Consider the following 13,535-nt stretch of genomic DNA (forward strand, 5'->3'; position numbering starts at 1 on the left):
GTTAGTACATATATATGATCCATGATCAAGTCTGAATTAAGTAGGCTCTTGTGTCTTCGTGCTACTTTCTTATGGTGAAATGATAAGTGAAAATGTTTGTGTGTTAGTAATTGTGTGCTTACTTAATTAATTGAGTTGGCTAGATAGAGGTCTGTCATATTGCTAGCTCGGGATCGTTCATGCATGCAATGTTTGGTTCCTGAACTAACATGCTTCATGTTGAGCTGATTTCTAGGTGGTTAATTTTTTTTCTACCGTTGGGGGCAAGTGCAGTGCAGACTTAATTAACTGTGTTAAGTCTCTCCTCCATCGTCCCTTTCTTTGAATCCGTTTCCTACAAACACGTGCTTGTGATTATATATGACTAAGTTATTGCTTGGGAACTCACGTTCATAATCATACATGCATTCTAATCAACAAAACAGATGATTTTAGTGAAGATCATTTCTCTAACCCTTTGATTGTAAAGATTAAGTAGCTTGGCTTCGTTGGTCCCAGACCTGAGATTGTCTAGAGTGATCTGTTTATTGGTCCCCCATTTTCTCCAAACTTCTTTTGAAAAAGGAGGATAACCCCCGGCCTCTGCATCAGGGTGATGCATGCAGCCATAATTTTCTCTAAACTTGAACTTTGTTAATTTGGATATCGCAGATCAAGAGGCGAATTAAGAAAATCCCCACCACAGGTGCATCCATCTACACAATTTTTTAGATCTAGTAGTGTAATTAAGTTAGGAGAGCACTAAGTATTACCAGTAAACTGAACTATATGTGCACTCTAGCAAAGCAACAATTAGTTCTGAATATCACTAGTGAACTTGCATGAAATATGCATGCATGCCCAGTTAGCTGCAGACAATTCTGGACTAGTTGGCATATATGTTTTTATTGTAGTAGTAGCTAGTGTGATTCCAATGATTTTGATAGGTAAACCTTTTGGCGTTTTTTCTTCTAGATACCATTTGATTATTTTGTGTTCTTTGAATCAATTTTAATTTGAACATCTTTGCAAAATCCATCTACCAATTTAGCGATGTTATTATCATAATGGTTATCATCACGTTGGACTTAGTCAGTCTTCAAACAAAATATGCTCAACAGTAATGTGAGAGATTTCATGTTTTTCGTAGAAGATCTTTCGGATTCCATACAATAAGGACCGGATAATTTGAAAGCTATTAGATACCCAAATACATTGCAATATTAATTGGCGAGGCGAGATTAGTGTTTTCTTGCACATAGTTGATGCATGTATGGATCAAATAAAACATGATTAACCAACTAAGCTAAATTAGAGTAAATATTGGTGTGTTGTGGCCATTTATGCATGGTATATGAAAAATATCTAATACAGATTTGTTTATATATGAGACTGGATATTTGGAGTAGGGGTGCATTGGAGAAACTTATTTTAAATAGTTCAAAAATAACATTTAAATTCTCAAAAAAACTGAAAAGAATTCTACATCATCATATGCATGTATATTACACACTTGTAAAGTTTGGTGATGGAATAAGTAAACATGTGAGATATTCTAAAATGACAAAGTGTGAATTCTTAGTGAATAATACATGCACTGTTCATTTTTCCAAAACCATGATTTTATCATTTTGGTCTAACTCACATGGTTACTTATTTCATCATCAGAATTTGCACATGTGTAATATACATCCATATGAACATGTTGCATTTTTAAGATTTTTTTTAGAACTTCAAAATACCGGTTCGATGCCATTCAAAATATAGGGCTCACTCGAGTTCGTGCACCAAAATGACTTTCTGTTTATTTACTAGTATGGCTCTTTCTTGCCAGGGCGCAACGGTGCAATTATCTTTTTGACAATGAAACAAGAATATTAATAAATATATGTTTCGGTGATGATTTAAGAACCTAATTCTTTTTTATAAAACCGTATCTAAGGGTCTAACTAACTCAAGAAGCTAAACCTACATACAATGTAATCATAATGTTCGTCCATACAAGACCACGTGCCGCGGAAATTGACAAAATTTCCTCGTACGAGATATTCTTCAAACTTGATATTTCCATGCTTATCATATAAGAGTTATCATATTATCCAACCGATGAGATGTTTTTGCTCAACAATGTATATTTTATGCATATTTTTATATCTAAAATGATATTGTTTATCCAATAATTAACGAGGAACTTAAATGTGCGGTTATTTTTCATTTGCCATATAAATAACAAAACAATTAATAGGAGTTGCATGTTTTTATGTTTTAATCCCTTTTTGCTGAACTTGGAGAACCATTTTTCAATATAGTGATATATATGGATGCATTCATCTGATCTACCGAGTGTATCCTATTTGTACTTTGCCAATGAAAAAAATATTTTTTCCTTTTGCTCGAAAAATAAACAATACTTCTATCATGCATCTGAAATATTGTGCTTGTCTTCATCCAAAAACATCTCGAGTGAAGATTGGTAGTGATATATGGAATGTGATCGAGAAGATCAGAAGGATGATGGTGGAGTATAAATTAGCATGGTTTTCATCAGACATGCAGTTTGTAGGCTCAAGCTCACATGAGCTTGAGTGAAAGGCAAATTATAAAAAATAGTAAAAAAATAAAAAATGATCTGACTTTTTTCGAGAGAAACAACTCGAGCGCACAATTCCACTTTTGGGTTTTCACCTTGATACTAATAGTCTAGTTCTTGGCGTAACTATATAAGACTAACTATGGTCAATTAATCCAAGCCACATGCATGGATAGATCTAATCGGCTAACAGAACATGGTAATAAGAAAATCACAATAAATTACATGGATAGGTTATCAAAAAACTGTCACCTTTATTTTTTACACATAACCACCACTATGAGGGCAAGGTCATGACATAAAGCATTGATCCATGGCTAAGCATGTTTTGATAGCCAATATGGTCGGTGGGTGATGGGGCACTCGATACACTACTCTAGTGCATAACAAAAAAAAACTATCGTGCAACCAAGAACATATTGTTGGATATAGATCACGGGATCAACTTTTACCACTAGATGTGCAATGAAGGTGGCGAAAGGAGAGTATCGATGTGCATCCCTATCTCCTCCTCGTGGATCCCTTGTATAGTTGTTCATGGTTCCTTCAAATGGTATGTCAGAGCACTGTAGGTGCAACGCCCCCAAGGTATACGCATGTGTAGGAAGGAACAATGGACGACAGACTGCTAGATCCGATCACATGACGTGAGAGCGTGGAAGTGGTGGTGTCTAGCTCATGAGACTGGTCAAACCCATTTAAGGATGGCAATGGGTAGGGTATGGGCAGGGTAGAGCAATACCATACCCATACCCGTATAGTTAATGGGTACAAAATTCTACCCATACCTATACCCATGGGTATAAAACTTTACCCATACCCATACCCGACGATTACATGTACCCATTGGGTACCCAGCGGGTAGAACAAATAGTACACAAGTTGTCCACAATTTTACACTCACTGATATCACATTTGACACAAAATTGAATTATCTTGGCTCGATAAGAGGTAGATGAGTACATGAGAACGAGCAAAATTGAGAAATCACAACATGCTCATAAGTCAATAGGAGTAGATGAGTCACATGACAAATTAATGATTAATTGGCGATAACATAACATTAGTTCACAAATGGGTAGGGTATGGGTATACCCACGGGTACAAGGCTATACCCGTACCCTACCCATGATTTAACGGGTAGGGTATGGGTATTATCCATGGGTATAAAAGTGTGCCCATACTCTGCCCATGCGGGTACGGTACCCGCGAGTACCCGTACCCGTGGGTAAAACTTCCATCCTTAAACCCATTCAAGGATATCACCCCTCCACTTATATAGACGTCTGAGGTGGGCAAGCAGTTGAGGCCCATTAGGTTTCCACACCCAATTTTGATTCAAATCTTAAACCGGGTTAACACTTAACCCAATTCGCATGCTTATTGATAACCCAGAAGTGTAGGAAGTCGTTTGTATCCTTTTAGGTCAATAAGAGTGTTGAACCCAACGAGGAGCTAAAGGTAAAATTAATATTCTCTCAAATTCTATCGACCACCGATTCAACTCTATGCGCAACAATGTTCATTTTACCTGGTACAAGAATAAAACTAACTTTACTTTGCAAAAATAAAACTAGAAGTACTTTCCAAGATAATAAATTTTAATTGTTTAGTAGAAATGTTTTTGTAACACAAGATAATGATTTGTCCCTAGGCAACTGATAACTAGATTGGCCGTTGTTGTTGCAATTTTTTATGAGGAAGAGGCATAAGCTAACACACTCTCCTTACTTGGATCGCATGAATTTATGATTGGAAATCTAGCAAGGTGAAACCCAACCATAGCATTAAGTGTAAATTCTCGTTTATCCCATACGCAACAATTTCCTTACTCGGGTTTAAGTTCTTGTCACTCTAGCAACCCACGAATCATGAACATATTGCAATACCCTACATCAGTAATCCCCCATGTGTGCGTGGCACAGAAGGTTTGTAGGAATATTGTAGGAATTGTAGGAATCCCAATTAGGACTCCTTTGGTTTGTAGGAATATTGTAGGAATTGTAAGGATAGGAACTTTGTAGGAAAAATCGTTTGGAGCCCTTTGGTTTGTAGGAATGGATTCCTATTCGTATGTAGGATAGGAATCAATCCTTCACATTTCAAAGGGAAAAAAGATAGGTGGGTGCGCCCTATTGGCTTGGCAGCCACAGGTGGCCCCCTCCGGTAGATCTTCACTCAAATATTTTTTTTATTACAAAAAAATTATCTAAATAGTTTCGTCCAATTCCGAGAACTTATATTTCTACACAAAAACAACATCATGATAGTTCTACAAAAACAGTGTTATCCGGATTAGTTTCATTCAAATCATGTAAATTAGAGTCCAAAACAAGAGCGGAAGTGTTTGGAAAAGTAGATACGTTGGAGGCGTATCAAGTCCCCCAAGCTTAACTCATTGCTTATCCTCAAGCAGTTTAGTTGACAAACTGAAAGTGATAAAGAAAACTTTTACAAACTCTTTTGTTCTCATTGTTGTATATATACTTAGCTAGTGTTCAGGTTTTAGCATAAATCATAAATAACCATATCGATGACAACACTTAAACATTATATTCACTCATGGTAATAACATAACCAACTAGCGAGCAATAATAATATATCTCACATGCCAATAATTGTCAAAACAATCATGATATAATATGATGATATGGTATCTCACTAGCCCTTTCTCAGACCGCAAAACATAAATGCAAAGCATATGTGAGGTTAAAGCAACGACTAAACATTGTAATTCAAAGTAGAAAGATCCAGTCATGCTCACATCGAGCATTAACTAAACTCAATGCATAAGAATGACAATAGTGCTCTCAGGTCTCGTGCTTTTAGTAAGAAGATGATGACTCAAATAAAAGAAAATAACATGAAATTAAATAACATAAAAGTAAGTAGAAAGGCCCTTCGTAGAGGGAAGCATTGACTTGTAGAGGTATGGGAGCTCATGGTTTAAAACTGAGATGAAATAGTAATTTTGGGTGGTGTGCTTTTTCTGTCAATGTCACAACAGAGATTTCAATATCTTCCATGTTAAACACATTATTGGCGGTTCCCAAGTGGAAATATAAAGTTTACTCACATCCACCATACAGACACAAGCCATGGCTAACTGAATCCTCGAGCTCCCTCCAACATTTCAACTGTCTCGGGAGTTTTGTTTAATTATTTTTGATTATGCAGGACTGGACATCATTTTTACCAGCCTCTCTCGTGCATTGACAGGCAAATAAACGTCCATCTTGAGAATAACCCGCTTAGCATTGAAGATACTGACCGCCCTGTCGGTCCATGAGCGGTAGGAGCACACAAAACAGATGTTTATTTGAATGTTTAGAGGTGGCACGAGCAAATTTACTTGGAACTGCAGGGAAATATTGCATATAGGTAGGTATGGTGGACTCATTTGGCACAACTTAAGTTTAGGAGTTTGGATGCACAAGCAGTATCCCCACTTAATTAGTACATGTGAAGACTAGCAATTGATTGAGAAGCGACCAACTAGAGAGTGAAATGGTCATGACCATTCATTAAGAATAATTAACATTGAACACTAGCATGAGTGGGATATGAACACTCTGAATTTAAATATCATGAAGGCTACTTCGGTTTTCAATCAACTACATGTTTGCACATGGGCCAAGTTAAGCCACTTGAATTACTCACATGAGGATACCATACTAACATACTACATCACAACCATTTTAATGCATGTTTACAGATAAGATAAATTATTATCCATTCCTAGCTATTTAAGCATGCCGTGAGAAACTATAATCTGTAATTGTCATCATAAACATGTTTACTTGTAATATGTTGAACCAAGATCGAACGAGCTAAACATATTTAAAAAATAGAAAACAAGAAGAGTTCATACGAGCTTCCTTTAACACAACACTTTAACAAATATCGTCATTATTGCCTTTCACTTGCATGATTGAATGATGTGAAAATAGTAATAGTGCATGTGTGCCATGGACAAAGCTGGAATCTACGAAACAATTTATACAAAGGAGAAGCAAGGTAATATTGGCTCTTTGTTAGATCAACAATAATGCATATGAGAGCCACTCAACATTTTTATCGTGGTCTTGTCCTTTCAACGACTCTCCAAAAAGAAAAGAAATTCAGAGACACACACTAAAATATTTATGGAGTTTTGTTTTTTCTGAAGAAAGCAAATAAATAAAGGAAAAACGAGAACGAGACAAGCTATTTACACGGGAAAGCTCCCAACAAGCAAAAAAAATGGGGGGTTTTGTAAGTGCATCTAGTGCCACCCCTTGTTGGTTTTGGAGTATTGAAGACAAATGTGGTTGAGGGAGAGTTCACAAGTTAACATAGATAGAAGTCCGTGGAGACTTAGTTTAACCGTCGAAGACGACCCCCATAAATGTACGAAGACATTGATGATGGCCGAAGCCATGGGTGGTATGGGAGGATAAACTCTTGAAGATAATGAAACGCAAAGCCGAAGTCTTTTGGTAGTTTTGTTTCTTCTTTCCTGAATCATAGGAACCACCATACTATTAAGTGGGGTCGAGGTGATCGAAGTCATACACTGATGTGATGCTCAACCCAAAATACCTATGTCTTCGAACAAAGACAATGAGAGGAAATCTCTTCCAGATTTGGTTCAGACAACATTGGTTGTGGCCCAATTAATGTTGCCCGCGTGCGTCTTTGAAATCTGACCGTTGGAACACGTGTTGGTTGGCCATTAACCTAGGGTCATTTCAGTCATATCATGTCAGGTTGCCAATTGGCTATAAATAGCCCACCCGCTCCACCATATGTTGGTGGCTGCTTAGAGGTAGATACGGTTTTTGTTATTTTGGAGCAACCCACCTCGAAGACATTGAGAGAGAACTATTATGTGAGGATAAACCCAAACACGTAGAGCGAGAGTGTTTGAGCATCGCCAAAGTCATTCTATTCCGAGAGAACTGAAGTCTTATTACATTTGAACACTATGATCTTACAAAAGGTTAGGCGTCGTGGTATAGTGCATCCAATAGTCATTGTGTATTGTCGGGTGACCATGATATAGAAGAATCCAAGAGTTATTATGGATTGTCGGGTGATACGTCTCCAACGTATCTATAATTTTTGATGGTTTCATGCTATTATCTTGTCAAACTTTGGATGTTTTGTATGCCTTTTATATCTTTTTTGGGACTAACTTATTAACTCACTGCCAAGTGCCAGTTTCTGTTTTTTTTGTGTTTTTGACCCTTTTCAGAGGAGGATTTTAAATGGGGTCCAAACGGAATAAAACTTCCGAAAAGATTTTTTCCGGAACAGAAGATACGCAGAAAGCTTGGGAACCAAGGCAGGGAGTCCCGGGGGAGGCCACAAGCCCCCATGGCGCGGCCAGGGGGGCCCGCGTGTCCGAGGCTTGTGGGCTCCCTGGGCCTCCCCTGCCCTAGCTCCTTAGCCTATGAATACCCTAAAATCCCTAAAAAAATCAGGGGAGCCACGAAAATACTTTTCCGCCGCCGCAAGCTTCTGTCTCCGCAAGATCCCATCCCGGGCACGTTTTGGTGCCCTGCCGGAGGGGAGATTCGGATACCGAGGGCTTCTTCATCAACACCATGACCTCTCCGATGATGCGTGAGTAGTTCACCATAGACCTACGGGTCCATAGCTAGTAGCTAGATGGATTCTTCTCTCTCTTGGATCTTCAATACAAAGTTCTCCATGATCTTCATGGAGATCTATCCGATGTAATCTTCTTTTGCGGTGTGTTTGTCGAGATCCGATGAATTATGGATTTATGATCAAATTATCTATGAATCTTATTTGAGTTTCTTCTGATCTCTCTTATTCATGATTTCATATCCTTGTAATTCTCTTCGAGTTGTGGGTTTTGTTTGGCCAACTTGATCTATGATTCTTGCAATGGGAGAAGTGCTTGGTTTTGGGTTCATACCGTGCAGTGACCTCACCCAGTGACAGAAGGGGTAGCGAGGCACGCATCGTGTTGTTGCCATCAAGGGTAAAAAGATGGGGTTTTCATCATTGGTTTGAGTTTATCCCTCTATATCATGTCATCTTGCTTAAGGCGTTACTCTGTTCGTCATGAACTCAATACACTAGATGCATGCTGGATAGCGGTCGATGTGTGGAGTAATAGTAGTAGATGCAGAAAGTATCGGTCTACTTGTCTCGGACGTGATGCCTATATGTATGATCATTGCCTTAGATATCGTCATGACTTTGCGCGGTTCTATCAATTGCTCGACAGTAATTTGTTCACCCACCGCAATATTTGCTATTTTGAGAGAAGCCTCTAGTGAACACTATGGCCCCCAGGTCTACTTCACACCATATTGTCAGCCTTACTCTTTTACTTCGTTGCACTTTCCGCCTTCAGATCTCACTTTGCAATCAATCTTGAAGGGATTGACAACCCCTTTATAGCGTTGGGTGCAAGCTCTTTTGTGTTTGCGCAGGTATTCTAGACTTGACGCGATTCTCCTACTGGATTGATACCTTGGTTCTCAAACTGAGGGAAATACTTACTGGTCCTGTGCTGCATCACCCTTTCCCCTTCAAGGGAAAAACCAACGCAAGCTCAAGAGGCAGCAGAAGGATTTCTGGCGCCATTGCCGTGGAGGATCAAGTCAAGAACTCATCCAAGTAAGTGTCGCAAACTCATCTCTTGCATTTACTTTTTTGCCTCTCGTTTTCCTCTCCCCCGCTTCTGAAAAACAAAAATTTACAAAACATTTTCCTTTTTCGTTTGCCTTTTTCATTCGCCCTTTTCTCTCGCTTGCTTTCTGTCTGCTTGTGTGCCTATTAAGACCTGTATGGCCCAACCAAGGGATTTTGATGCTTACTATGCGAGGTTGGAAGATATTGAAACTAGTGTTAAAGGCTTCATGTCTACACAGTTTGATTACAACAGTTACTTTCGTAGGGAACTGAAGGAGCAAAATTCTTTTTTGGCTTTTATGAATAAAGAAGTTGATGATATGGCCAAATAATTCCTTGCGCTAAATTCTCAGTTTGCTCGTCTTGAAAAATTGGTAGGCCATATTTCTGATAAACAGTCTACTTTAGTCAATAAAATGGCTGCTAAACCTGAAATTTGTGATGAGAATCACGAAGATCTTAAAGTGCTTGGTGTGACTCCCATTGAATCTTTGTTTTCTTGTGTCAAACCTAATGATGATGGGGCTGGATATGAATCCACTTTGGTTGAAAAACGCCCCAATGATTCGGAGTCCATCTATCTTGATGCTAAAAGCATTGAAAGTGGAGTAGAAGATATTAAAACTTTGAGTAGTAATGAAATTACTACTTTGGATTTCAAGGAATTTAATTATGATAGTTGCTCCTTGATTGAATGCATTTCCTTGATGCAATCCATGCTAAACTCTCCACAAGCTTATAGCCAAAACAAGGCCTTACCGATCATATCGTCGAAGCTATGATAAAATCTATTGAAGAGAAACTTGAATTGGAAGTTTCTCTCCCTAGAAAGCTTCATGATGATTGGGAACCTACTATCAAAATCAAAATCAAAAACTATGAATGCAATGCTTTGTGTGATTTGGGTGCTAGTGTTTCCGCGATTCCAAAGTCTTTATGTGATGTTCTGGGTTTTAATGAGATTGAGGAGTGTTCTCTTAATTTGCATCTTGCGGATTCTACTGTCAAGAAACCCATGGGAAGAATCAATGATGTTCTTATTATTGCAAATAGGAACTATGTACCCGTGGATTTCATTGTGCTTGTCATTGATTGCAAGCCTACATGCCCTATCATTCTTGGTAGACCTTTCCTAAGGACTATCAGTGCTATCATCGATATGAAGGAAGGGAATATTAGATTTCAATTTCCTTTAAATAAGGGCATGGAGCATTTTCCTAGAAATAAAATAAGATTGCCTTATGAATCCATGATGAGGGCTACTTATGGTTTGAGCACCAAAGACGACGATACGTGATTCTATCGCCTTATGCCTAGCTAAGGGCGTTAAACAATAGCGCTTGTTGGGAGGCAACCAAATGAATTTATCTTTTTCTTTCTGTTTTGTTGCGTACACACCATCATAATTCTGTTATGATTGTGTCTTTTGTGTTTCTTTTTGTGTTTGAGCCAAGCAAAACCTTTATGACTAGTCTTGGTGATGGTTGTTTGATCCTGCTGGAAAAAGACAGAAACTTTTCGCTCACGAGATTATTTTTCATTTTTATTCAGAATGAGATTTGAGTTGATTCTTTTTTATGCTGGTTGATATTCCTTTTTCCCAGGCATTCGTAATTTTTTCAGAATTTTTGAGGTAACAGAATTATATGAAGTATACAGATTGCTACAGACTGGTCTGTTTTTGACAGATTCTGTTTTTTGTTGAGTTGGTTGCTCGTTTTGATGAAACTATGGATAGTATCGGGGGGTACTAGCCATGGAAAAGTGACAATACAGTAATCTAACACCAATATGAATAGAAATCAAGATTGCTACAGTACCTAAGGAGGTGGTAGTTTGTTTTCTTGTGCTAATGATATCACGAGTTTCTGTTTAAGTTTTGTGTTGTGAAGTTTTCAAGTTTTGGGTGATGTTCTCATGGACAAAGGGATAAAGAGTGGAAAGATCTCAAGATTGGGGATGCCCAAGGAATCACAAGCCAATTCAAGGACACCAAAAAGCCTAAGCTTGGGGATGCCCCGGGAAGGCATCCCCTCTTTCGTCTTCAATCCATCGGTAACATTACTTGGAGCTATATTTTTATTCACCACATGATATGTGTTTTTCTTGGAGCGTCTTGTATCGTAGGAGTCTTTTCTTTTTGTTGTGTCACAATAATACTTGCTGCACACCTTTTGAGAGAGACATGCACTCATCGTGAATTTGCTAGAATGCTCATTGTGCTTCACTTATATCTTTTGAGCCTAGATAATTTTGCTCTATGTGCTTCACTTAGATCTTTTAGAGCACGGTTGTACGTGACTTGGTAGTTGGTTTGTGCTATGAAAGTAGTCCCAAAGGTGATAGGTACCCAAAGAGTATACAAAAACTTCCATCTTTATGTGCATTGAGTAGAAAGAGAAGTTTGATTCCTCTCAATTAGTTTTGAGACGTGGATTTGGTAATATTAAAGAGTTATGTTAGTAGGGTGTTGTGAATCTAGAAATACTTGTGTTGAAGTTAGTGATTCCCGTAACATGCACGTATGGTGAACCGCTATGTTTGGAAGTCGGAGCATAATTGATCTATTGATTGTCATCCTTTGTGTTGCGGTCGGGATCGTGCGATGGTTAACACCTACCAACCCTTCCCCTAGGAGTATGCGTTTAGCACTTTGTTTCGATTACTAATAAAAACTTTTGCAATAAGTATGTGAGTTCTTCATGACTAATGTGAGTCCATGGTATAGATGCACTTTCACCGTCCACCATTGCTAGCCTCTCCAGTACCGCGCAATTTTCGCCGGTGCACAAACCCACCATATGCCATCCTCAAAACAGCCACCATACCTACCTACTATGGCATCTTCATAGCCATTCCGAGATATATTGCCATGCAACTCCCATCGTTCCGTCTCATGACTTGTGTCGTCACTCTCATGTTGCCATTGCATGATCGTAAGATAGCTAGCGAGATGTTTCAACGCCATACGCCAAGCTAGATCGTTGCACATCACGGTACACTGCCGGAGGCATTTCCTATAGAGTCATCATCGTTCTGAGCTTTGAGCTATGAATAAATAAAAGTGTGATGATCATCATTATTAGAGCATTGTCCCATGTGAGGAAATAAAAAAAGGGCCAAAGTTTCCCCCCCCCAAAAAGAGAGGCCAAAGAGCCCAAATAAAAAAGAGAGAAGGGACAATGCTAGTATCTTTTTCCACACTTGTGCTTCATAATAGCACCATGTTCTTCATGATTGAGAGCTTCCTATTTTTTCACCACCATATACTAGTGGGAATCTTTATTTTATAACTTGGCTTGTATATTCCAATGATGGGATTCCTCAAAATTGCCCTAGGTCTTCGTGATCAAGCAAGTTGGATGCACACCCACTAGTTCTCCTTTTGAGCTTTCACATACTTATAGCTCTCGTGCATCCTTTGTATGGCAATCCCTACTCATTCACATTGATATCTATTGATGGGCATCTCCATAACCCTTTGATACGCCGAGTCAATGTGACCATCTCCTCCTTTTTTGTCTCACAACCACCACCACACTCTATTCCACCTATAGTGATATATCCATGGCTCACGCTCATGTATTGTGTGATAGTTGAAAAAGGTTTGAGAAAGTAAGAGTGCGAAAACAATTACTTGGCCAATACCGGGGTTGTACATGATTTAAATTAGTTTTATGGGGATGATGGAGCATAGTGAGACTATATGATTTTGTAGGGATAACTTTCTTTGGCCTTGTTATTTCGAAAGTTCATGATTACCTTGCTAGTTTGCTTGAAGTATTATTGTTTTCATGTCAATAGCAAACTATTGTTTTGAATCTTACGGATCTGAACATTCATGTCACATGAAAGAAGTTACAAAGGACAACTATGCTAGGTAGCATTCCACATCAAAAATTCAGTCTTTATCACTTCCCTACTCGAGGACGAGCAGGAGTTAAGCTTGGGGATGCTTGATACGTCTCCAATGTATCTATAATTTTTGATGGTTTCATGCTATTATCTTGCCAAACTTTGGCTGTTTTGTATGCCTTTTATATCTTTTTTGGGACTAACTTATTAACTCAGTGCCAAGTGCCAGTTCCTGTTTTTTCCGTGTTTTTGACCCTTTTCAGAGGAGGATTTTAAACGGAGTCCAAACGGAATAAAACTTCCGAAAAGATTTTTTTCCAGAACAGAAGATACACAGGAAGCTTGGGAACCAAGGCAGGGAGTCCCGGGGGAGGCCACAAGCCCCCATGGCGCGGCCAGGGGGGTCGTGCCTCCCAGGCTTGTGGGCTCCCTAGGCCTCCCCTGCCCTAGATCCTTCGCT

The sequence above is a fragment of the Hordeum vulgare genome, chromosome 6H, assembly GCF_904849725.1.
Source record: "Hordeum vulgare subsp. vulgare chromosome 6H, MorexV3_pseudomolecules_assembly, whole genome shotgun sequence".
Taxonomy (NCBI): Eukaryota; Viridiplantae; Streptophyta; class Magnoliopsida; order Poales; family Poaceae; genus Hordeum; species Hordeum vulgare.